Genomic DNA, 25,468 nt, shown 5'->3' with positions numbered 1-25,468 from the left:
ACACAGAACACCATTCATACACAAAGTGTGGCCTGTATGGGTGTTGTGAGACTAGGCCTAGGTATGTGTGACGCAGTTGGTAATTAGGCCATGTGGGCCCCTGAAATGGCGGCTGCCTGACCTGTAAAGTGGGACAATGGGATGTGAGGTAACTGCGCTGGCGTTGTACACCATCGCGGAAGGCGGTCAAAGACCGCGGCACAAAGCTGCATTGGTTAACATTGGACCCTATTGGTCCCAGGAGCCAATGACGATGTACGCCGGCGGTGATGGTACGCACCGCCACGGACGTGACCGCTGCGGACGTGACTGCCATTTTCTAACTGTTGAATCACTCGATACCTGATCTTCGACAGGAGAGGACCTACACTGCAAGTGCTGCTGTGACCTCAGTCTGGAAGAGACAATGGCTCGTGCGTCTGAGGAAAGGGCCCCTCCCTTCACTGCAGAGGAGTTGGAGAAGCTCGTCGACGGGGTCCTCCCCCAGTACACGCTACTCTACGGTCCTCGAGACCAACAGGTAAGTACACAAGGAGCATGTTGCATGGGCTATGCCTGTGTGGAGAGGGCTGGTTGTAAGAAGGAAGGGGGCAGATTTCTGCGTGCATGAAAGACTGTGAATGCATGTGCCACATGGCAAGTGTAGGGATGTGGGCCACTCACTTTGACGGTGCAGTTGGTAATGACTTCTCTTCGTCCCCTGTACATTTCATGTAGGTCAGCGCCCACCAGAAGAAGGATATTTGGCGTGCCATCGCCAAGGACGTCCGGACCATGGGGGTCCACCACAGACGGAGCACCCACTGCCGTAAAAGATGGGAGGACATTCGCCTCTGGAGCAAGAAGATGGCGGAGGCTCAGCTGGGGATGGCCTCCCAACGTAGGAGGGGGGCCCGTTGAACCATGACTCCCCAGGAGGTTCCGGATCCTGGCGGTGGCCTACTCGCAGTTGGATGGGCGCTTGAGGGCATCACTGCAGATACAAGAGGGTGAGTACACTATCATTCAGCTGACTTTGCGCGCAGTGAAGGTGTCTGGGTGGGGGAGGAGGGCTGTGGGTTCCCCTAGGCCAGGGCGAGTTTCGTAGGCTAAGCCCATTCGTAAAGCGTGGCCCTGTGGCCCCCCACCTCTGTAGAGTGCCAAGTACAGCTATTCATGCACCTGTGTCATCTATGTGTGCAGATGTCGTCCATAGCCTTGTAGGCCATTTCCCAGGAATTGCACTGTAGAGCCCAACAGCGCGACGTAGTGCAGGGGGCTGCTGTGTCTGTATTGTCCGCCAACGGTAGCGATAAGCCATGCACTCAACCCGTCTTTCTTCTGTCGTCCCCCCCCTTTTTGTGGTCTCCCTGTTCTTGTGTGCATTAGCATCATCAGGCGGAGGTACAGTGGCACCGGAGCACGAGGGAGCTGCATCCCACATTGGCATGGAGGCCCACACTACGGACTCAGAATACACCAGTGGGACGGAGGGCGAGGGGAGCACCACGGCGGTCACAGGGTCTGCAACCTGCAACACGGACTCATCCTCCGATGGGAGCTCCCTTGTGGTGGCGGCAACATCTGTGCCCCCCACTTCTATGGGTACAGCCGCCACCCCCCCTACCAGCACCGCCCTCCCAGCAGCCCCTCAGCATGTGCCCTGTGCCCACTCATCCAGGAGGGTGGGCATCACCTTCGGCCCAGGCACCTCAGCCCCTGCCCCTGTCACCTCTGCTGCCCTCAGTGAGGAGGCCATTGACCTCCTCAGGTCCCTCACTGTTGGGCAGTCTACCATTTTGAATGCCATCCAGGGTGTAGAAAGGGAGTTGCAACACACTAATGCATTCGTGGAGGGCATTCATTCTGGTCAGGCTGCCCTTCATCGAACCGTTCAGACTCTGGCCTCAGCACTGATGGCAGCCATTGTACCTGTGTCTAGCCTCCCCCTTCCAGCTTCCTCCACCCAGACCCAATCCCCTGTACCTCTGCCTATCCCAAGCACACCATCAGACCAGTCTGCACACACCTCACCACACAAGGGAAGCTCAGGCAAACATAAGCACCACACATCCCACAGGCACTCACGCAAGCATCACACACATACAGACACACCAACATCCACTGCCTCCACTGTGTCCCCCTCCTCGTCGTCTCCCTCCTCCCTCCCAGTCTCGTCTACACTCACACCTGCATGCACTACCACTACAGCCACTACGTCCGGCACCAGCACTCCCACCACCACACCCGCTCACGTGCAGTCACCACCCGCACTACCATTTACCCGTCCCCTGTGTCCTCTCCCAGTGTGTCTGTGACGTCCCCTCCGAAGATACACAAACGCAGGCACACACCCACCCAACAGCCATCCACTTCACAACAGCCTCCAGCGCATGCACCTGCACCCAAATCCTCAAAAGGTACACCTCCTACAACCACTACCTCTTCCTCCACTCCCAAACCCCCTCCAGCTACCCATCCCAGTGTCTCCAAACAACTTTTCCTGTCCACCCTTAACCTATTTCCCACCACCCCCCGTCCAACTCATAGGTCCCGTACTAGCACCTCAGCCAAAAAATCTCCGGGACCAGTGGTGCCTGTTGTTACAGGTATGTGGAGTGCACCGGCCACCAGGGCAGCCAGTGTGGCACGGAGCCACAGCACAGCCAGTCCCCCCCCCCCCTGTGAAGCACCAGAAGTTGGACAGTGCCCGGCGGGAGAGGGGGAAGACTCCAGCCAGCCAAGCCGCTCACAGGGGTCCCAGGGGGAGTGTGGACTCAGCTGTGACCGCCATCACCCCCGCTGCCCAGGAGGCCACCGCCAGCCCCATCGTCAATGCCCAGGAGGCCACCGCCAGCCCCATCATCACTGCCCAGGAGGCCACCGCCAGCCCCATTGTCACTGCCCAGGAGGCCACCGCCAGCCCCAGCCCAGCTGGCCAGGAGGGCCCCGCAAGCCACAGCCTGGCTGACCCATGAAGGACCGCCAGCCACAGCCCAGCTGGGCAATGATGGACCGCCATGGCAAGGACCGCTGAACAGGGCAAGCACCGCTGAACAGGGCAAAGACCGCTATGGCAAGGACCACTGAACAGGGCAAGCACCGCTGAACATGGCAAAGACCGCCATGGAAAGCACCGCTGAACAGGGCAAGCACCACTGAACAGGGCAAAGACTGCCATGGCAAGCACCGCTGAACAGGGCAAGCACTGCTGAACAGGGCAAAGACCACTGAACAGGGCAAAGACCGCCATGGACAGCACCGCTAAACAGGGCAAGCACCGCTGAACAGGGCAAAGACCGCTGAACAGGGCAAAGACCGCCATGGAAAGCACCGCTGAACAGGGCAAGCACTGCTGAACAGGGCAAAGACCACCATGGAAAGCACCGCTAGCCCATTTGCGGCAGGGGCAGTGACGCAACTGGGACCGTCACGGGGTAAGTGCTGCACTCTGGGCACCAGTCCCCCTTCAGAACCAGTGGAGACCTGCATCCACTCCGTCTGTCCTTGGCAGGATGAAGCACTCTGGGCACCAGTCCCCCTCCAGAACCAGTGGAGACCTGCATCCACTCCGTCTGTCCTTGGAAGGATGCAGCACTCTGGGCACCAGTCCCCCTCCAGAACCAGTGGAGACATGCATCCACTCCGTCTGTCCTGCACAGGATGAAGCACTCTGGGCACCAGTCCCCCTCCAGAACCAGTGGAGACATGCATCCACTCCGTCTGTCCTGCACAGGATGAAGCACTCTGGGCACCAGTCCCCCCTCCAGAACCAGTGGAGACATGCATCCACTCCGTCTGTCCTGCACAGGATGAAGCACTCTGGGCACCAGTCTCCCTCCAGAACCAGTGGAGACCTGCATCCACTTGGTCTGTCCTGCACAGGATGGAGCACTCTGGGCACCAGTCCCCCTCCAGAACCAGTGGAGACATGAATCCACTTGAGAGACTGTGGCTTTGCACTCCCCAGGATGGTACAGTGGGCAAACCACCCACTGGAGAGACTGTGGCTTTGCACTCTCCAGGATGGTACAGTGGGCAACCCGCCCACTGGAGAGACTTGAGAGACTGTGGCTTTGCACTCCCCAGGATGGTACAGTGGGCAACCCACCCACTGGAGAGACTTGAGAGACTGTGGCTTTGCACTACCCAGGATGGTACAGTGGGCAACCCACCCAATCAATCAATCACATTTATAAAGCGCGCTACTCACCCATAAGGGTCTCAAGGCGCTGGGGGGGAGGGGGTCAGTGCTCGAAGAGCCAGGTCTTGAGCTGCCTTCTGAAGGGGAGGTGTTCGGGTATGGCGCGAAGGTGACTGGGCAGGGAGTTCCAGGTCTTCGCTGCCAGAAAAGAGAAGGATTTTCCTCCGGCGGTGGTTTTGCGGATGCGGGGAACGGCTGCCAAGGCCTGACCGGTGGAGCGCAGAGTGCGCGGAGGGGTGTAGAAGGAGACGCGGGAGTTGATGAGTTTGGGTCCGAGGTTGTAGAGGGCTTTGTGTGCGTGGGTGAGGAGTCTGAAGGTGATCCTCTTGTTGACCGGGAGCCAGTGGAGTTTTCTCAGGTGTCCGGAGATGTGGTGGTGGCGAGGTATGTCCAGGATGAGTCGTGCTGCGGCGTTCTGGATCCGTTGAAGTTTCCTCTGCAGCTTGGTGGTGATGCCGGCGTACAGAGTGTTCCCGTAGTCCAGGCGGCTGGTGACGAGGGCGTGGGTGACGGTCTTCCTGGTGTCGATGGGGATCCAGCGGAAGATCTTGCGGAGCATGCGGAGGGTGTTGAAGCATGCTGAGGTCACCGAGTTGACCTGTCTGGTCATCGAGAGGGAGGAGTCCAGGATGAAGCCGAGGTTGCGTGCGTGGTTGGTCGGTTGGGGAGTGCTGCCTAGGGCGGGGGGCCACCAGGAGTCGTCCCATGCGGAGGGGGTAGGGCCGAGGATGAGGACCTCCGTTTTATCTGTGTTCAGTTTCAGTCGGCTGTCTGTCATCCAGGTCGCTACTTCCTTCATGCCGTCGTGCAGTCTGGTCCTTGCTGATGTGGGGTTGTTGGTGAGGGATAAGATGAGCTGGGTGTCGTCGGCGTAGGATATGATGTCGAGTCCGTGTTTGCGTGCGATGTTTGCCAGGGGGGTCATGTAGACGTTGAATAGGGTGGGGCTGAGGGAGGATCCTTGGGGTATGCCGCAGATGATCTCCGTGGCTGCGGATCTGAAGGGGGGGAGGCGGACTCTCTGGGTCCTTCCGGAGAGGAAGGAGATGACCCATTCCAGGGCCTTGCCTCTGATGCCGGCGCTGCAGAGGCGGTCTATCAGGGTGCGGTGGCAGACCGTGTCGAAGGCTGCAGAGAGATCCAGGAGAATGAGGGCCACGGTTTCACCCTTGTCGGTCAGGGCTCGGATGTCGTCCGTGGCTGCGATGAGGGCGGTTTCGGTGCTGTGGTTGGCCCTGAATCCGAACTGAGTGGAGTCGAGGGAGTCGGAGGTTTCCAGGGCGGCGGTGAGTTGAGCGTTGACAATTTTCTCAATCACTTTGGCGGGGAACGGTAGGAGGGAGATAGGCCGGAAGTTTTTGAGTTCGGTGGGGTCTGCTGTAGGTTTCTTCAGGAGGGCGTTGAGTTCTGCGTGTTTCCAGCTTTCAGGGAAGGTAGCAGTGGTGAGGGAGGCGTTGATGACGTCTCGGAGGTGGGGTGTGATGATGTTGTCGGCCTTGTTGTAAATGTGGTGAGGACAGGGGTCGGAGGGTGATCCCGAGTGGATCGAGTTCATGACGCGGGTGGTTTCCTCGGTGGTGGTAGGGTTCCAGGCGAGGATGGTGGAGATGTCGTTTGCGGCTTCCGGGGGCGGGTTCATGTTGGTGGTCGTGAAGCTGTTGTAGATGTCGGCAATCTTACGGTGGAAGAAGGTCGCGAGGGAGTCGCAGAGGTCCTGTGAGGGAGGGATGGGGTTGGTTTCTGCGTCCGGGTTGGAGAGCTCTTTGACGATGCCAAAAAGTTCCTTGCTGTTGTGGGCGTTGTTGTCAAGTCTGTTCTGGTAGGCTGTTTTTCGTGCGGTGCGGAGGCGTTGGTGGTGTTGGCGGGTGGTGTCCTTGAGAGCTGTCAGGTTTTCCTCTGTCGGGTTGAGGCGCCATGTCTTCTCGCGGAGGCGGCATTCTTTCTTGGAGTTTTTGAGTTCGGTGGTGAACCAGGAGTTTTTCTTGTGGTTGTTGGTGTTGGTTTGGGTCTTCAGAGGGGCCAGGAGGTTGGCGCAGTCGGAGATCCAGTTGGTGAGGTTGTTGGCGGCCTCGTTGGGGTTGCTGGTGCTGGTGGGTTGGTTCAGGGAGAGCGTTGCTGCGAGTTGTTCTGTGGTGATTCGGTTCCAGTATCTTTTTGGTGGTTGCCGGGTGTGGTGATGCACGGTGGTTTTCTTGAAGCTGAAGTGGACGCAGCTGTGGTCCGACCATGTGAGTTCGGTGGTGTGGCTGAAGGTGATGTGTTTGCTTGAGGAGAAGATGGGGTCGAGCGTGTGTCCGGCGTAGTGGGTGGGGGTGTTGACCAGTTGTTTCAGTCCCAGGTTGGCGAGGTTGTCTAGAACGGCGGTGGTGTTGTTGTCGGTGTGGTTCTCCAGGTGAAAGTTGAGGTCTCCTAGTTGAGGTCTCCTAGGAGGATGTAGGAGGAGGACCCACTATAGAGACTTGATAGACTGTGGCGTTGCACTCCCCAGGATGGTACAGTGGGCAACCCACCCACTGTAGAGACTTGAGAGACTGTAGCTTTGCACTCCCCAGGATGGTACAGTGGGCAACCCAACCACTGTAGAGAATTGTGAGACTGTGGCTTTGCACTCCCCAGGATACATCAATGGGCATGGAGCCCCCTTGTGGATCTGGCGTCATGCACTCATCCGGCTGAGGTGCCCCCCCTTCCCTTACCCCTGAGGTGCCTGTTGTATTTCTATCTGATGCCCCAGCAGTGTTCTCTCCGTCATGTTCGGGTATCTTGTGTGGGCCTTGACCATGCATTTTGGGCCCAGTGGTCCACGGACTATGAATGGTGCAAAACCTCCACTACTAATCGTGGTGTATATTTTGTTTATTGTGTATATATATATGTATATTTTTGCTTACAGTATTTTGATATATTACAATAGTTACACTCATTTCCTTTTGTCTTTGCATTCTTCCAGGGAGGGTTGGGGGTGTTACTGTAATGTATAGATAGGCATTGGTGTGTGTGTTGTAGTGGGTGAGGGTCGGGGTGGGGGTTGGGGTGTTGAGTGTGTGTGTCCCTGTGTTTTTGCCTCCCCCCTCCCCTATGTCGTAGGTGCAGTACTCACTGTGGTCTTCGCCGCCGGCGTTGATGCTCCTCGTAGAAGAACAGGAAGACTAGCGCTGGGAGAAAATGAAATTCCGGCTCCATGGTGCCCTCCTTCCTCGTGGAGTGTGTAGAGGTGAGCGTTTTCCCTTCGAAATGGCTGTTTCCGCCGTGTTTTTATCCGCGGTGAATCCGCCCCGGAAAAGGTAGCGGATTGGCCTGTCATAATAGTGTGGGCGGTACATTGTCTCCCGCCTGTCTGTTGCCGGTGACCGCCACGCTGTTTGTTTGTACCGCCGTGGCGGTCTGAGTGTTAAAGTGGCTGTCTTTGTTGGCGGTTTCTGCCACGGTCGTAATTGCAAAATTTTTACTGCCGGCCTGTTGGCGGTCTTACTGCCGCTTTAACACCGTCCGCCGGGGTTGTAATGGCCACCATAATTTCTAGAACTGGGTGGGATAACTTCAATCCTCCATAATTTGTACATTTCAAACGTAGAAGACATAACATTTAGAATTATACTATCTTGGGTCTCTCTGGGGCAGAAGGACTGTTTGCAATGCATTTAACTGAACTGTGTCTTACTTATCCCTTCATCGTTCCCCTCCACAGCAGATTGACGATGGTGTGCTGCTCAGTGCCCCAATGAATATTGTTGTGATTTCTTTTGTGTTGTGTTTGTCACACCTTTCCCTAAATCCCCTTTCCCATTCATTCATCAAGCCCCTAACACTCTGTGTGATTTATTGAGGTGTGACTTAATTTTACACTATAAATGGATCACACACTTGCTAGGGGAGATGTGGTGAAAGTGACACCAATTTACTGCATGACCTTCTATTACCTGAGCAATATTCCACACCAGATGGAAGATTGAAGTGAACTTCAGTTAGTGATTAATGTCCACTGAAGAAGATGTTGTTTTTTGTATGTAGGTTTTTGTAGGCAAAATAGGTAATGCAAACAACCCCTGCTGGTCAATATCGCAGCAGAGGGCAGTAGAGCAAGAGTATAAGTAAATGGCATACACTTTTTAGCAGATTTAAAAAACTGGCTACACTAAAAGACAGCAGTGCAAACTAAAACACCAAAATAAGCATTTATACAAATAGAAAACCCATCCTTTCCACCCACAACAGGCCCACTCCTCTCCACAAGCAAATAGTCCTGTCCCCAAAAAGTCCAACGAAAGTCACTCAAAGTGAAAACTGGTCCCTAGTCCCGCCCTACCATCTCCACCCACAAAAAGTCCCTCCCACCAAAACAAAAATGTTTAAAAAAGGGCTCAGAAGAAGGCGTTGTCCCTACAGGGCTGGAGCTGGTCCAGGCTCTGCTCTATACTCCCTAGCAGGCTTTCAATGTGGCTGAGCCGCTGCAGGACACGCACCTGAAATTGCCCGTCCCAGCAGAAGTGGGTAGCAGCAGTGGCAACCAGGATCCCTGACAGCTGGCAGCGGCACCAGCAATGTAATGGCCAGGAGGCTGGGGCTTGCATGCTGCTGAACTGGGTACTGGGTCAGAAGCAATTATTGCTGCCTCTTCATCCTCTAGGATGAACAGCCGACGGTATTCGGCCTAAATAGTCTCTAGCCTTTGTGGCTGCAGACAGGCTGCTATTTCCTGCCTGGTGGATGGTGCTGGTTGACCAGCAGGAGTAGTTATATTGAGAAAAACATTAAATAAAAAAGACAAATTGTAAACAATGCTCTGAGCAAACACTTCTATCAATATTTCTTTATTTTGGCTAGTCTTGAAGAATAAGACTTAGCTTAAAAAGTAATCTAAAATGTCGCACAATTAATAAGCTATCCAGAGGCCTAAAACATTTACAAGATAATAAATACATATGTATATTAAATCTTAACAAAATAAAACTAGTTAAAATCAATCTATAATGTCACACAATTAATGACCTATCCGTCTATGGCTTCTTGACGGATCAGTAGGCAACCAGACCTCTTTGCTGAGTTCCAAGTCAATCAATGGTGGACTCTCTGGATCTTACTGCCCAAGCACACTGAAGATACCTCGCTACTGCAAACACTACCTTATCACTTGTGTTGTTTATCAATATACGAAGAGATTCTCTCTAATTCCTTATTCCAAGCAGTCTGCACAGGGGAATAATCCACTTCCTCTTAGGGATCAGATATCTAGGGCAAAAGAAAATGAAGTAGGCCAAGGTCTCTGATTGCGTTGGACAAAAATGACAAAAACCCGGAGTGGAATCAGCCTTATTCCACCCCGAGGTAAAATACTACATTGCAGGATCCCCAATCTAAATTTAATAAAAAGGCTTTTAATGTAAACTGGTTGTACATTGCCATGTAGGTTTCAAACTTCGGCGAACATTTGTGATTTAGAAATTGGACTGTCCTGCTACCTTGTCCCTGGCTAGACCATATCTGCCCCAGGATCATCTCTCAGTAGCATCCCTTTATGCGTGGTTTCACCTCCTTTGTTAAATCGCGAGGAGCTTTCCACACCTCCTCCATTCTAAAGAGATAACACATATTTCTAGTATATTTGAACCAAGGAATTGACACCACGCCATCAAAAGCCAAAAGCGCTGCTACGGCTGCTTGGTAAGGAGACAAGTGGTCAGAAGACCAGAGCCGCACCCAATAAGTGAGCAGTCTCAAAGCAATTTTATTGTGGATCTGATTAAACGCTAAATCAAATCTAAGAGGAATGAGAGGTGTGCTCATTGGTAGGTGCAACAAAAAACGTATGAAGATGTTTTCAACCAGGGCCAATTTCTTAGAGCTACAATGGTCCCAGAGCTCAGCGCCATAGACAGCAGCTGTCACTGCGGCGGCCTTATATATGGTGATAGCTGGTGTAATTTGCCCTCCCACGGAGTTTTTGATTTTCCTTCCGATCACCACTGATCGCTGTTGGAGGACAGTGACACTCTTCTCAATTTGTGCCGACCATTGGTGGGCATCTGTTAGTCTAATTCCTAGGTAGTCAAATTGGCTAACCTGCTCTATAGGTTGGCCACCAATGGTCATTTTCCCCCTAAATGTCTTATGAGGGTTTAGTACCATAAACTTGGTTTTCTCTGCATTGATTTCAAGGCCCCTGTTCCCACAGAACCCAGTGAATGTATCTAATTCGATTTGGAGACCCAGTGTAGTTCTTGACACCAGTAGAGTGTCATCTGCAAACATAAGGATCGGGACTGGTTCTCCTGCTAGCTTGGGGGCATAATGGTTGCACCGCATCAGCTGTTCTACTGCCCCAATGACGTAGAGGCTAAAGAAGTTGGGGGCCAGAACACACCCCTGTCTAACCCCTCTATCAATGGGGATGGCGGCTGTCAAGTCACCACCTTGGGTCCATCGGACCCGAGCGTAAGTTCCCTCATGAAGATACTTTATCAGCCTCAGCAGTTCACTGTTGAGGTCGCAAAGTTCCAGGACGTTCCATAGCAAGTTGCGTGGGACCAAATCAAATGCAGTCTTTAGGTCTATAGAGGCAACATCCAAGAGGTCACTTTTTAGCCTCAGGTATTTCCAACAAAGGAGTTTAAATCTAAAGACCTGATCAATCGTACTAACCCCTCTCCTAAATCCGGCCTGGAAATCTGAGAGGATCTGGTGGTCATTAATCCAGGAATGCAGTCTAGCCAGGACCTGCTTGCAGAATACCTTCTGGCTGACGCTGATTAAACTTATTGGCCTGTAGTTAGCTGGACACTCTCCTGCCCCCTTTTTGTTGATGGGGACTATTGTTGCTCCTCGCAACGTTGAGGGGAGGTCACCTCCCCTCAAGATGGCATTACTAAGAGTATTTAAATACAGTTACCAAGTTCCAGGTCGTGATAGGTACAAATCACCTGGAGCGCCATCTGGGCCTGAAGCCTTCCCTCTACGCAATGATTGGAGAGCCAGAGAGGTTTCTTTCAGGGAGAAGTGGGCTATACCAAAGCTTTGCAGACTCGAATTACTAGGGAGTGAGTTGAAGAAGGTGGAGGTCTCGACGGATGTTAGTTGGTATTCTGTGTTACAGCGGTTGAAGCCTACCCTGTAGAGGTTCTCAAAGTGTGCCACCCAACTTTCTGGCTGGATTGTTGGATCATTCTCATCTTTCTGAGGGTCTTTCTTCTCAGCCACCATTTTCCAAAATAATTTTATATTGCCCTCTTGGAGAGCGTAAACCAGGGAGTTCCATTTTTTGTTTTCCCAATCGTTTTTGGTATTTTTTAAGGTTTTTTAATATAATTTCCTCGCCGCTCTTATCTCAGGACGATTCCCTATTTGCAACGCTCTCAACAGTTGCAATTTAGCCTGGCGGCAGGATCTAGAAAACCATCTCAATGGTCTACCTGCAGCTTTCCCTCTTTCTCTCACTACCAGAAAGAGTGGCCTCAACTTATTCATCAAGGAGCAGTGCAAAATGAATGAAGTCCAATAATGAAAAATCAATATACCTCAAGGGGAGTAAAGCCGTTTTGACTGCGTCATAGATTGCAACCTGTATCTTCTTATCATTTTCCACCACTGCCCATATGACGTTTTTGTTGTTGTTAGTCGCCTTTACATTATTGCCCATCACCCATTGGGACAGGGTGCTACTTCTAAATATGGAGGATGTAAAAACTGCACAGAGGGCTTGGTGGTCACTGTGAGCCCTAGGGATAACTGCCATATTGCTGAGGGAATGCAGAAGGATATCGTCAACAAAAATGTTGTCAAGGCAGCTTGTGCAAGTTCCTTTTTTGTCTGTAGGCATAGCCGGGGTATCCGACTTGGTGTTCCCATTTACTTGCCTTAACCTCACATTGTTTAATAAGTTCTCTAGTAAGGCTATCACTCTCCCAGTTTGCTTTGTCATTTCCTGAACTGGGCCTGATCCATCCCAAGGGTCTGCATGCTGAGTTCCTGATCGAAAAGAGTCATCCTTGGCACTTAGTTGCATATTGCAATCCCCTGCTACAATTAGGCCTGTTCCCCCAGGCAGCTAAATCTGAAGGTCCGAGAAAAGGTTCAGCATAGAAATCTGTGCACTTCGTGGCCCAGATCTAATATAGATATTTACAATCACTACACAAGTGTAGCCCTTGGGATTCCTAATTCCCAACTCTACTGCCAATATGTCGCTAGTGGGGCAAGGTAACTCTTTTGCCTTCGGGAAAAAAGTCTTGTTCCAGCCAGATTGTTAGCCCCCCGAGGCTCTCCTAGATGGAGATGAAAGAGCAACCTTCTGAAAAGACAAATAGCCTGCTCTATGGGTTGGTGAGGGTGCCCATGTTTCCTGCAGCAGGATGACTTGGTGCTGAGATATAAAGTGACACCATTCTGGGTTATTTGTTTTGGATCTCAGTCCTGCCACGTTCCAGGATAGAAATCTGATTAGAAAGTCATCATGGCCTCCCAAGTCCAACCTCTTCTCTGGGCCCCTGATGGGGGTGGTGATTACTTCCCTATCCCTCCCAACCTGGCATCCGCTGGGGGTCTTCTGATGACCTGTATCGTTCGCTTCAACACGGACAGGTATTAGGCTAGTTGGTTCAGAGCACTGCACAGTTGTATTGGTCGACAGGTCCTTTCCCAATCTGTTTGGGAGAGGGGCCTTTTGTCAATCGACGTTTGAAATTTCATCCCTTAGGGCTTGATCTAAGCTATGTGCATTTTGGGAAGATAAAGTGCTTTGGCTTCCCCTACAACAAGAATTTTCAATTGGGAAGGGGATTGACCGACTGCGGCTGATTTGGGACTAGGTACAGGGTCTTAGGGCCTGATTACAACTTTGGAGGAAGGTGTTAATCCGTCCCAAATGTGACAGATATACCACCAGCCGTATTACGAGTCCATTATATCCTATGGAACTCGTAATATGGCTGGTGGTATATCCGTCACATTTGGGACGGATTAACACCTCCTCCAAAGTTGTAATCAGGCCCTTGGTCTTTGTTTGAGTGCTAGTAATCCTTTTACTTGAGACTGGTTAGTTAATTTCAGGCCTATGAGGTCCATCCCAAGTCCTTCGCCTGAATATCTCTGGGCGTGAGCTATATCTTCTCGTAAGACTGATCTACATTTATTTGTTCCCCTAATTCAATGTATTACTTTCTTTTTTAATGAGTCCCCGGATTCTTTGTATCCATAAGTTAGCTTTGGGATCTTTGTCAGGTACAGATCATACTGGCTAGGACCATAAGGAACCTGGGGGAATTCCGTAGGGGTGTGTCTGTTCCTAGGCTTCAACCACTCTTGTTTGTGATGCACATCTTGTCTGTCTCCTCCCAATGCATTCCTATCCCTTGGTCGTATGCTAGCTGCATCGGGGCTACACATACCTTACCATTGTTGCTTGGTAGCGCCGTGTTTGCTCTCTTTTCCTTATGCCCTCCAAGGTAGTGGGTTCCACTTAACTGGGTTTGTGGTTTGAGGCGCTTAAGGTCAGGCACGGGGCGCTTTCCTTATGGCCCCAATTATAGCAGTTATGCCATCCAGCTTCTTGTGAATCGAGTTACTCAAGGTTATCACATACTCTCTTAGGGATACAATCTCATCTCTCAGTTTGATTAACTGGGACCCAACAGGATCTTCCCCCAAATTGCCTATCTGGTTTGATGTCTCCTCTGTACCCTTTAGTTTATTGTTGTCGTTCTTGTTGGGCAATAGGGGCGCAAGTGGTGCAAAACGATTGGAGCACTCAATAGAGGGTACTATGGGCCCATGTAAGTGCAAGTGATCTGTGAGAGATACATGGGTTGTGGGGGTGATGGTCTCTGAATGGATCCTCCTTGGGGAGTTTGCCTGGGACTCTCTACTTGTGGGGACGAAGAAGGACTTTATGTCCTTCATTGGAAGGTCAGCCCCCCTCTTCACAGACATTTTAGACTTTGGGGCTAGTAGACTCTCAACTTCCTCTATAAGTTCGTCAATTTGTTCCATGGTACAGTTCTCGTCTGAGTGTCTAGGTAATTTACTGATCCCTCCCTGGCCTGTGTAGTTGCCACTGGCTTTCCTTTTCCCCATCCTGCTTATAGAAATAATCAAAACCTCAGTAAACTCTAAAGGACAGGAGGGAGAACACAGGAAGTTAGTATTAACAACTCACCAGAGGATTCCTGTTGCAAAGCCAAAAGGTGGGGCCCTGTCCTGCCTCTTCCTATCACTGACGGGTGCGGATTGGCCCGCCCTTGGCCCGGGCGCGGCCCACACGCGTCCGGTGATGCGGGGGCCGGCGGCACTTTATAGCGCTGGAGCAGGTGTCAGGCCCCACCCCATTGTCTCCTTGTTGTCTTCTGGGACTTGCAGTCCCTTGCAGTAGCAAAACGAGCGTCCCACGATGCGGGGGGCCAGCTGCGCTTTATAGCGCTGGAGCAGGTGTCAGGCCCGCCCCTGATCTCCTTGTTGTTTTCTGGGACTTGCAGTCCCTTGCAGTGCCAAAACGAGCATCCCGCAATGCGGGTGGGTCGGCAGCGCTTTATAGCACTGGAGCAGGTGTCAGGCCCCGCCCCCTGGTCTCCTTGTTGTCTTCTGGGACTTGCAGTCCCTTGCAGTAGCAAAACAAAAGTCTTCTGTCAAAGTAAGTAGTGGGTGGCATAGTAGCAGTACATTGCTGTTCCCCTAAGGACATTGGAATTCGATGTAATTATGATTAGCAGTATCATAGGGCCAATTTTATTTGTTTACCCACACATGCCTCACATAGAAAGCACTGATTGTGTGGTAGAAAAGAATTAAGGCAGAATAACACCATATTTTAAAAAAACTGTGATTTGATTTCTTTTTCTTTTAAAGGCTTTTCTAGTAACTAAACAGACACTTTTAGAGGAAAAATAAAGCTCGATTGCCTCTCATTTATGAGTAAGGCATTATGCTCTATGGAGTACAAGTTGTTATGCAAATTAATGGAGGCAAGCTAGCTAGTGCTTCAGGTACCTACTTTGTTACTTTCTGGAGCTGGGGCAGCTGCAGCTGACAATTACCTCTCTTTAATTCCGATGGCCCTTGTAGTCTCCAAATGCCTTTCAACTAGTTTCTACCCTGACTCAAAAGAGGCAGATGAATAATAAATAAGATACTATCTCACACACTTCACGTATAAAATGCAGATATATTATCATGTCTGCTGTAAGTAGACGGTGGGGAAGATGATGCACTGCACTACAGGGAAAGGAACATGCTATATAGATTGTATTTTGCACGTTCATCACAGAGTATCCCTTACGCCAAGCTTGAAATCAAATCAGGAACATACTGGTCCCCCTTTACTCACTAGTCTCACCCACCACCACAAATTATTTACAACAAAATTATTTGCTTGGAAGTAATCGAACACTCAATCAATCCAACTGTATTTATATAGCACAGCTTTCTCATCTGAGTGGTTATCCAGGTGCTGTGCTGCTGGGTTAGTCGAAAAGCCGGGTCTTGAGTTTCTTCTTGAAATGGGCAAGTGAGGGAGAAGTGCTGAAGTGGAGGGCGATCCATGACTTGGCAGTGAGGGAGGAGAAGGCGTGATCTCCGGTGCAGCAGTGCCTGATACAAGGTGTCTGAGGGAGTGCTAGCTTAGCAGAGGTTTCTGGGAGGTAGGTGGAACCTCAGGTGGTGGTTCAATAAGGAGAGTCCTTGATTGTGAAGGACCTTGTTGACATGTGTCAGGAGCTTAAATTGACATTGTTTCTGGATGGGTAGCCAGTGGAGGTCTTTCAGGTGTCGGCAATGTAAATCCTTTTTGGCAGATTGAGGATTGGTCTGGCTGCTGTGTTTTGGATCATTTAGAGTCTTCTCATGAGTTTTGTGGTGGTGCCAGCACAGACTGTGTTGCAATAGTCTAGTCTGCTTGTGATGAGGACCTGTGTAAGTATTTTCCTGGTGTTGACTGGGAGCCACTTAAAGATTTTGCAGAGCAAGCAGAGGGTATGGAAGCAGGAAGAAGTGACAGCATTGACCTAGCATTTAATAGAGAGTTCACTGTCCAGAATGATACTGAGGTTGCGGGCGTGGTCTTTTGGAGTGGTGTGGGTCTGAGCTCAGATTGCCACCAGGAGTCATTCCAGAGGGAGGTGTGCCTGCAGAAGATCAGTATTTGGGTCTTGTGTGTGTTGAGCTTCAAGCAGTGGTTCTTCATCCATTCTAAGACATTCTTCATGCAGTTGGGGAAATTGGTCTTGGTGGGGTCGGCTGAGAGTGAAAAGATTAGCTGGGTGTCATCAGCATAGGAAACTATGTTGATGTGGGTTCTGACTATGTCGGCAAGTGGTGTCATGTAGATATTGAAGAGGGTAGGGCTGAGGGAGGAACCTTGAGGGATGTCATGTGTGATTCCAATCTGTCTCAGATGGTTTATGAGTGCGCAGTGGAAGACAGTGCCTAAGGCTGCGGAAAGATTGATCAGGATCAGGGCGACTGATTCTCCTCTATCGAGTAGGAAGCAAATGTCATCAGTTGCGGCTATGAGGGCTGTCTCGGTGCTGTGGTTGGCTCTGAATCCTGATTGTGAGAGGTCCAGTAGGTTGTTTTTTTCCAGGTGTTCAGTAAGTTGAAGGTTGATGACCTTCTCTAGGACTTTGCGAGGAACAGGAGTAGAGAGATGGGATGGTAGTTCTGGAGTTCGCTGGGGTCAGCTTTTGAGGAGGAGTCTGACCACTGCATCTTTCCAGGTGTTGGGAAAGGTGGCTGTTGAGATGGCAGCATTTAGGATGGTGGTAAGTTGTAGGTTGATCTTGCCACTTTGGAGGTTAAAGAGTCAGGGGAGCAGGGGTCGGTGGGTGCTCCAGAGTGGTTGGAGTTCATGAGAGTATTTGTGGTTGGCGGCCGTGGTGGATGGGTTGCAGGGGAGGTCTGCTGGTTGGGGGTCAAAGTTTATGTAGATGGTTACTATCTTGTCGTGGAAGTGGTCAGTAATGGCCTCACAGAGCTCCAGTGAGGAGGGGATTTAGTTTTCCATGGCTGGCAGGCAGGTGAACTCTTTGACAATGGTAAAGAGTTCCTTGGTTTGATTTACGCTGCTCCTGATTTGGCATGTCAGGGCTTCCTTCTTCGTAGCTTTGAGCTGGCAGTGCTAGTTGTTCAGGGCCTCTTTGAAGGTGGATCAGTCTATGTTGTTTCCGCCGGTCTGCCACTTTGTTTTGAGTTGTTTGCATTCTCAATTTGCCGTGCTAAGTTCTGGGGTGTACCAGCTGGCTTGTCTGTTGGATCTGTGAAGTCTGGCCAGTTTGGTGGGTGTAACTCAGTCAGTGACGCTGGTGAGCCAGGTGTTGAGGTTCTCCACTGACTGGTTCAAGTCTGTGGATGTGCTAGGTCGGGTGGTGTTGAAGGCATGTTTTCACTAGTGCTCAGTGACCTTGGTCCACCTGTGGGAAAGGGCATAGTGGATGCTGGGGGTGGTGCGGGCTGGTCCGGTGATGGTGAAATGTACAATGGAGTGGTCAGACAAAGTGAGTTCTGTAGTGTGGCGCTCTCCAATTCTGTTGCTGGATGTGAAGATGGGGTCTTGCTTGTGCCCTGCTTTGTACATAGGGTCTGTGACCACTTGCTTCAGGTTGGTTTTGCCCATTCCTTTAAGGAGGTCTGTGGAGTTGGTCATCCAGGTGGAAGTTGAGATCTCCTAGGAAGAGGTAGTGTTTGGATTTGATGGCAAGCGGGGTGATGAATTCAGCGATGGTGTCAATGAGGCGGGTTTGGGGCAAAGGGGGTCTGTAGGCAAGGGTGCATTTGATGGATGTTTTGTCATTGGGCGAAGCCGGAAGTTCATGTGTTCCATAATCGGCATGGTCTTGTCATGAGTGGTGGAGCAGACAACAAATTCCTTGTGAATTATAGTGACGCCACCTCTGTGTCTTTTGGTGTGATCGCAGGGTTTCATCTTGTAGCCGATGGGTGTAGACGTGGTGATGTTCAGGGATGGAAGAGGGGGTAAGCCAGGTCTCTGTAATGAAGGTCACATGGGGTGGAGATGGTGTCCCAGATTTCAGTGGCATGTTTGCAGAGTGATCTGGCGTTGATCAGTAGACAGCCGAGTTGTTGCAGGTAGGTCTCGGCTGACGGGGTGGCATGGTGTTGGTTGCTGTGGTTGCGGTTGATTCTGGTGTGGAGGTAAACTGGAAGTGCGTGCAGGTGAAGCGTCCCGCTGTGGAGCGGGGTGATGAGAGGCAGTAGTTGTTTCATCCAGGGTTCCAGGCGAGGAGATTGGGACTGAGTATCTCTGGGTGTGCAGAGGGCCAGGATGCCTAGCGCTGGGTGCAGTCCAGGCATGGACAGGCGCAGACAGTCTTGCCTTTGGTGACGTTTTTGCATGCCAGCGGTGCAGCCGCGCTGCAGCGGTCATTAAGTAGGTCTAAGGGAGAGGTGCTAGGGAGGAGGACAGCCCAGGAGAGAAAGGTGGGGAAATGAGGGGAAAATGGCACAGAGGTGAGGGGCCCCTGGAGGCCTTGGCAATGGGTAAGAGGTGGAAAAAGTCTGTGCACTGGGAGCCTGGCTTAACTAGTAGCAGGGGAGCTGGTGAAGACCTGCTCAAGTCGGGCCACACTGTGGCCGTCATTAAGTAGGTCTGAGGGAGGGACACTGAGGAGGTGGGAGGCGGTTGGCACAGGAGGAAAAGATGGGAAAATGCAGGGGAAAATGGTGCAGGGGTGAGGGAGGATGCCCTGGCCACCTGGAGGCCTTGGAAATGGGCAAGAAGGGGAAAAAGCCTGGGCACTTGGAGCCTGGCTTAACTCGCAGCAGGGGAGCCAGTGAAGAACTGCCCAACTAGGGCTGCATTGTGGCCGTCATTAAGTAGGTCTGAGGGAGGAATGCTAGGAAGGTGGGAGGCGGTCAGCACAGGAGGAAAAGGCAGGAAAATGTGGGGGAAACGGTGCGGAGGTGAGGGAGGATGCCCTGGGTGCCTGCAAGCCTTGGCAATGGCAAGAGGTGGAAAAAGCCTGGGCACTGGGAGCCTGGCTTAATTGGCAGCAGGGTAGCTGGTGAAGACTTGCTCCAAATAGGGAAAGGAAACTTTATTCATTCTACTGCAGGGTAAGGCAGAGGGATTAGGTGGGTAGGTAGAGCTTTTGCTATAGAAGAGAGCAGTGCCACTGATCATAGATTTATCATGTGCCTAAACTTTGCCTTATTCAGTCACTGCATAGTCAAAAGTCGAATCTGAAGAGGCGTAAAATAAATCTTTTATGGGAAACCTTTAAATATATTTTGGAAACACTTCACATGACCATAAAAATGTGGCACATGGCAAGAATAAATGTTTCAATTTTTTTGGTACAGAAAAACTTAGGAAAGAATAAAGGAATGAAGTACTAAGAGGTAACTGAGTGAGCGAAGGGTAACACACCTTGTGTGTTCGGTTTGCAATGCATTGAAAACGTTGTAAATGCTGCATTAGTGAAGCAGGCGCACATTGCACAGCCAACACTGCAGTTACGAATTGAACCATACTGTACATCTTCAGTCATGGATAGCAAAATGCCATGGGCAGGGAGAGGGTTGATGAATAATGATGGGTTGGATACATTTCTCCCTCGCTCAACAAATACAGTGAGTCAAGGGATTAGAAGAACAAAAATTAAAGTACCCCCCCACTTTGAACCATACCTTTGATAACCATAAAACAAAGTAAGTGAAGTAGGTGAGCAGCACGCCCTCTCCGGAAGAGCTCCCTTGTTTATTCATCCAAGCAATTATTCAGTCATCCTTTCATTTTGTTAAGTATATAAACCCATTGCCACCATGATTTAAGCTTTACTTTCTCTCTTCCATTCTTTCAACAAAATTTCCAATCCGTTATCCACCCATTCAGTATCCACCCTTTCTTTCAATCATCCTTTCACCCATCCATCCATTTACCCACTGCTCACTCACGCATCCTTTCACCCACCCACGCTTCCTTTCCTATCCCTCATTTTTCCCATCCTTTCTTTCAACCTTGCATTCTTTCCGGTTTCCATCAAGCCATCATTTTTAGCGTACATTATGTGAGTTTTTGCTGAGTTGCAGATAGAAGAGGCCATAACTCAACCATCACAGTAGCTGGTAAAACAGGGGGTTCATGATGATGCCCTTGTAGTTAGTGAGTGTAATGATAATTGTCAATAAGCAAGCAATGTGACTTACCACCGCCCGTCCCTGCTGCCGCTTCTCCCCCTGTTCTTTCATCTCCTGCAGCAGAACTTGAGCCGGCAGCACTCTGTGTGGCTAGAAAGAAATGTTATACATTTTTAAATGCCAAATATGCCTCTCCTTAATTTATTTGCTAATAAAAATACAACTGCAATACATCAGTACAGTTCGGTTACCACTTGCAGTATCTTCTATCAAAAATATAACTCTGGGCATTTTGTTAATTCGCAGTGTTCGAAAAAAACAGGTAGTCAAGCCAACCAAAACCTTTCGATAATGGAGGGGCAGACCTTATAGTCTATGATGATGATGAGTCTAAATCAATGAAGTGCAATGAAGAGGTGGAATTATAATGGTCAATGAAAGACATATGGCCCCTCATTACGAGTCTGGTGGTCCCACCGCCATGCAAATGCTGGTGGAGGGTACCAGGTGCCCCATGGAGGTCCGTGCACTGCCCATGCACCTGTAAGTAGGAGGCCATAAACACCTCCCAAATTTGTCAGGCATGTTTTGCAAAACCTCAAAAATGCAAGCACTACTTACCAAGAAGCTACTGGAGCCATTAAAAAATATATCTACTACTACACGTTCCAGAGTATACTACTGGGTGACCTCCAGGGAACCCAAATTCAAAAAGATTAACAGCACACACCAAAAAGGTTAGAGAAACCTCTGCTGCTCCTTAACAATTCCAAGGTATAAACATTCCAGATAATCTAATCAGTACACTATAGTTAGATTAGTGAAAGCAGAACATGTCATTAGGGTGTTTGGAAAAAATGTTGATTTAAAAATATCGGAAGACAGAAATATCAGAAATTACATATTGTGACACACAAATATCATGCTGCAGAAATATCATTGCCAAGAATATCGTTTTTTAAAAAATAATATTGATTTTTAATATTGTTTTCACTTATTGAGTGGTTAAAAATATATTTTTATAATTATTTGAATGTTTTAGGGCCCCAGACTCGTGGTGGTGATCGGACTGCTGTGGCTTTGGCGGTCCAATCACCACATTATGACCCTGGTGGTCGGACCACCAAAACACTGCCATCTCTGCTAGGATATTTAATCCCCCTGGGATGATGACGGTCATGATTGTAATCAGCCATGACGACGCTGAAGTCAGCGCCACCGTGCTGATTACAACCATGTTGTCCACCAGCCTTTTCCTGGCAGTTCAACCGCAATGAATAGGCTGGTGGAGAACAAGTGCAGAGGGCCACAGGTGGTCCCCTGCACTGCCCATGGCATGGGCAGTGAAGGGGCTCATCTCCTCAGCACCGTCGGAATGCGCACTCTCTGCTGTGCAGACAGTGCTCATTCCGAGGGTAATAGGGAGGCCCCTCGTGCAACGGCATTGGAGTCGGTTCCATGTGGAGCCGAGTCCAATGCTGCTGCACATTTTCCACTCGGCTGACTGGCGGAAACTTTGTTTTCTGCCTGTCAGCCCATTGGAAAACTCATAATGGGGCTGATGGGGAGCCCGCCAGCATCGTGGCGATATACTCATCAGGAGTTTGGCAGTCGGGTCTTTCTGACTGCCAAATTGTAATCAGTCTCTTAGTCAATATATTCATTTTATGTCACTATTGTTTATAGAAATGTTATTAAGGGTGTCATTACAACCCTGGCGGACTGTGGAAAAGGGGCGGTAATACCGCAAACAGGCCGGCGGACAAAAAAATTGAATCATGACCCTGGCGGAAACCGCCAACAAAGACAGCCACTTTAACACACCATCCGCCACAGCGGTACAGACAAGCAGCGCGGCGGTTACCGCCAACAGAAATGCGGGAGACAATGTACCGCCCACACTATTACAACAGGCCAATCCGCCACCTTTTCTGGGGCGGATTCACAGTGGATAAAAACACGGTGGAAACAGCTTTTGCTATGGGAAAACGCTCACCTCAACACATCCCACGAGGAACGACGACTCCATGGACCCGGAACTCCAAATACTACCTGCCCTTGTCTATCTGCTCCTTTACGACCAACAGCGACGTAGGCGCAGAAGATACCGGTGAGTACTGCATCTACGACACAGGGGAGGGGGGAGGCAAAAGTCAGGGGGACAACCACCAAACACCCCCACCCCCACCCTCGCATATTACAACATACACACCAATGCAGTCAAAACTATCACATTAACAACCCACAATCCCCCCGGAAGAATGCAAAGACAATGCGAATTTCGGTCAAACATTGTAATGTGCCAATATACATGTCATACAAAAATATACAGATATATATCTTTAAATCACTCATATTTATATATACAATACAAGAAGTAGTGCAGATATGTACACAACAATGTCCGTGCACCAACAGTCCAAAAATGCATGGGCGAGGCCCACAAAGGATACCTGACCAAAATCGGAGAGAACACGGCCGGGGCATCAGATTGAAATACTACAGGCACCTCAGGGGGAAGGGAAGGGGGGGCACCTCAGCCGGGTGACAGCAAAGCCACATCCACGACGGGGCTCCATGCCCATTGATGTATCCTGGGGAGTGCAAAGCCACAGTCTCTCAAGTCTCTACAGTGGGTGGTTTGCCCACTGCTCCATCCTGGGGAGTGCAAAGCCACAGTCTCTCAAGTCTCTACAGTGGGTGGGTTGCCCACTGTGCCATCCTGGGGAGTGCAAAGCCACAGTCTCTCAAGTCTCTACAGTGGGTGGGTTGCCCACTGTGCCATCCTGGGGAGTGCAAAGCCACAGTCTCTCAAGTAGATGCAGGTCTCCACTGGTTCTGGAGGGGGACTGGTGCCCAGACTGGATGAGTCTCCCCGTGAAAGTTCCTGTCCTGTCACTGTCCCAGCTGCACATGGGATAAAGATGCCTGATGTGGCAGTCCATTCATTCCTACATGGTGCATGCCCTGTTCAGCGGTGCTTTGCCATGGCGGTCTTTGCCCTGTTCAGCGGTGCTTTGCCATGGCGGTCTAAGCCCTGTTCAGCGGTGCTTTGACATGGCGGTCTTTGCCCTGTTCAGCAGTGCTTTGCCATGGCGGTCTTTGCCCTGTTCAGCGGTGCTTTGACATTGCGGTCTTTGCCCTGTTCAGCGGTGCTTTGCCATGGCGGTTCAGGACTGTTCAGTGGTGCTTTGACATGGCGGTCTTTGCCCTGTTCAGCCGTGCTTTGCCATGGCGGTCTTTGCCCTGTTCAGCGGTGCTTTGACATGGCGGTCTTTGCCCTGTTCAGCGGTGCTTTGTCATGGCGGTCTTTGCCCTGTTCAGCGGTGCTTTGCCATGGTGGTCTTTTCCCTGTTCATCGGTGCTTTGCCATGGCGGTTCAGGACTGTTCAGTGGTGCTTTGCCATGGCGGTTCAGGACTGTTCAGCGGTGCTTTGACATGGCGGTTCAGGACTGTTCAGATGGTGCTTTGACATGGCGGTCTTTGCCCTGTACAGCGGTGCTTTGCCATGGCGGTCTTTGCCCTGTTCAGCGGTGCTTTGCCATGGCGGTCTTTGCCCTGTTCAGGGGTGCTTTGACATGGCGGTCTTTGCCCTGTTCAGCGGTGCTTTGCCATGGCGGTTCAGGAGTGTTCAGTGGTGCTTAGCCATGGCGGTTCAGGACTGTTCAGCGGTCCTTTGACATGGTGGTTCAGGACTGTTCAGTGGTGCTTTGACATGGCGGTCCTTGCCCTGTTCAGCAGTGCTTTGTGATGGCGGTCTTTGCCCTGTTTAGCAGTGCTTTGACATGGCGGTCTTTGCCCTGTTCAGCGGTGCTTTGCTATGGCGGTCTTTGCCCTGTTCAGCGGTGCTTTGCCATGGCGGTCTTTGCCCTGTTCAGCGATACTTTGCCATGGTGGTTCAGGACTGTTCAGTGGTGCTCTGCCATGGCGGTTCAGGACTGTTCAGCGGTGCTTTGACATGGCGGTTCAGGACTATTCAGTGGTGGTTTGACATGGCGGTCTCTGCCCTGTTCAGCGGTGCTTTGCCATGGCGGTTCAGGACTGTTCAGCTGTGCTTTGCCATGGCGGTTCTGATACTGGACATTGGTGTGTGGCATGACGATCTCCACACTGGACATTGGTGTGTGGCATGACGATCTCCACACTGGACATTGGTGTGTGGCATGATGATCTCCATACTGGACATTGGTGTGTGGCATGACGTTCCATCATTGGCCAGCGGGGCTTTGGCATCCTGTCCCCTCCTGGGCTGTGACTCCGGCGGTGGTCTCTGGACCAGTAACGATACTCGGGCCCTCCTGGGCTGTGACTGCGGCGGTGGTCTCCTGAACAGTGACGATACTCGGGCCCTCCTGGGCTGTGACTCCGGCGGTGGTCTCCTGACCAGTGACGATACTCGGGCCCTCCTGGGCTGTGACTCCGGCGGTGGTCTCCTGACCAGTGACGATACTCGGGCCCTCCTGGGCTGTGACTCCGGCATCGGTCTCTGGACCAGTGACGATACTTGGGCCCTCCTGGGCTGTGACTCCGGCGGTGGCCGTGGTCTCCTGACCAGTGACGATACTTGGGCCCTCCTGGGCTGTGACTCCGGCGGTGGTCTCTGGACCAGTGACGATACTTGGGCCATCCTTGGCTGTGACTCCGGCGGTGGTCTTCTGACCAGTGACGATACTTGGGCCCTCCTGGGCTGTGACTCCGGCGGTGGTCTCCTGACCAGTGATGATACTCGGGCCCTCCTGGGCTGTGACTCCGGCGGTGGTCTCCTGTCCAGTGATGATACTCGGGCCCTCCTGGGCTGTGACTCCGGCGGTGGTCTCTGGACCAGTGACGATACTTGGGCCCTCCTGGGCTGTGACTCCGGCGGTGGCGGTGGTGACCTGACCAGTGACGATACTTGGGCCCTGCTGGGCTGTGACTCCGGCGGTGGTCTCTGGACCAGTGACGATACTTGGGCCCTCCTGGGCTGTGACTCCGGCGGTGGTCTCCTGACCAGTGACGACGGTGCTGGCGGTTGTGTCTGGACCGCCGGAAATGATGGCACACTTCTCCGCCATGACACTCACAACAGGCTGGGGAGACTTCCTCTGGACCTTACCCACCTTCTTTGGAGTTACAGCTGACTCACCAATCGCCTTGGATCCCATTTCACTTGTTGTCCCACCAGGAGTCATAAGACGGTCCTGTCGTCCACTCCCCAATTTCAGAGC

This window comes from Pleurodeles waltl, chromosome 8 (assembly GCF_031143425.1).
Source record: "Pleurodeles waltl isolate 20211129_DDA chromosome 8, aPleWal1.hap1.20221129, whole genome shotgun sequence".
Taxonomy (NCBI): Eukaryota; Metazoa; Chordata; class Amphibia; order Caudata; family Salamandridae; genus Pleurodeles; species Pleurodeles waltl.
This window is presented reverse-complemented; position numbering follows the sequence as displayed.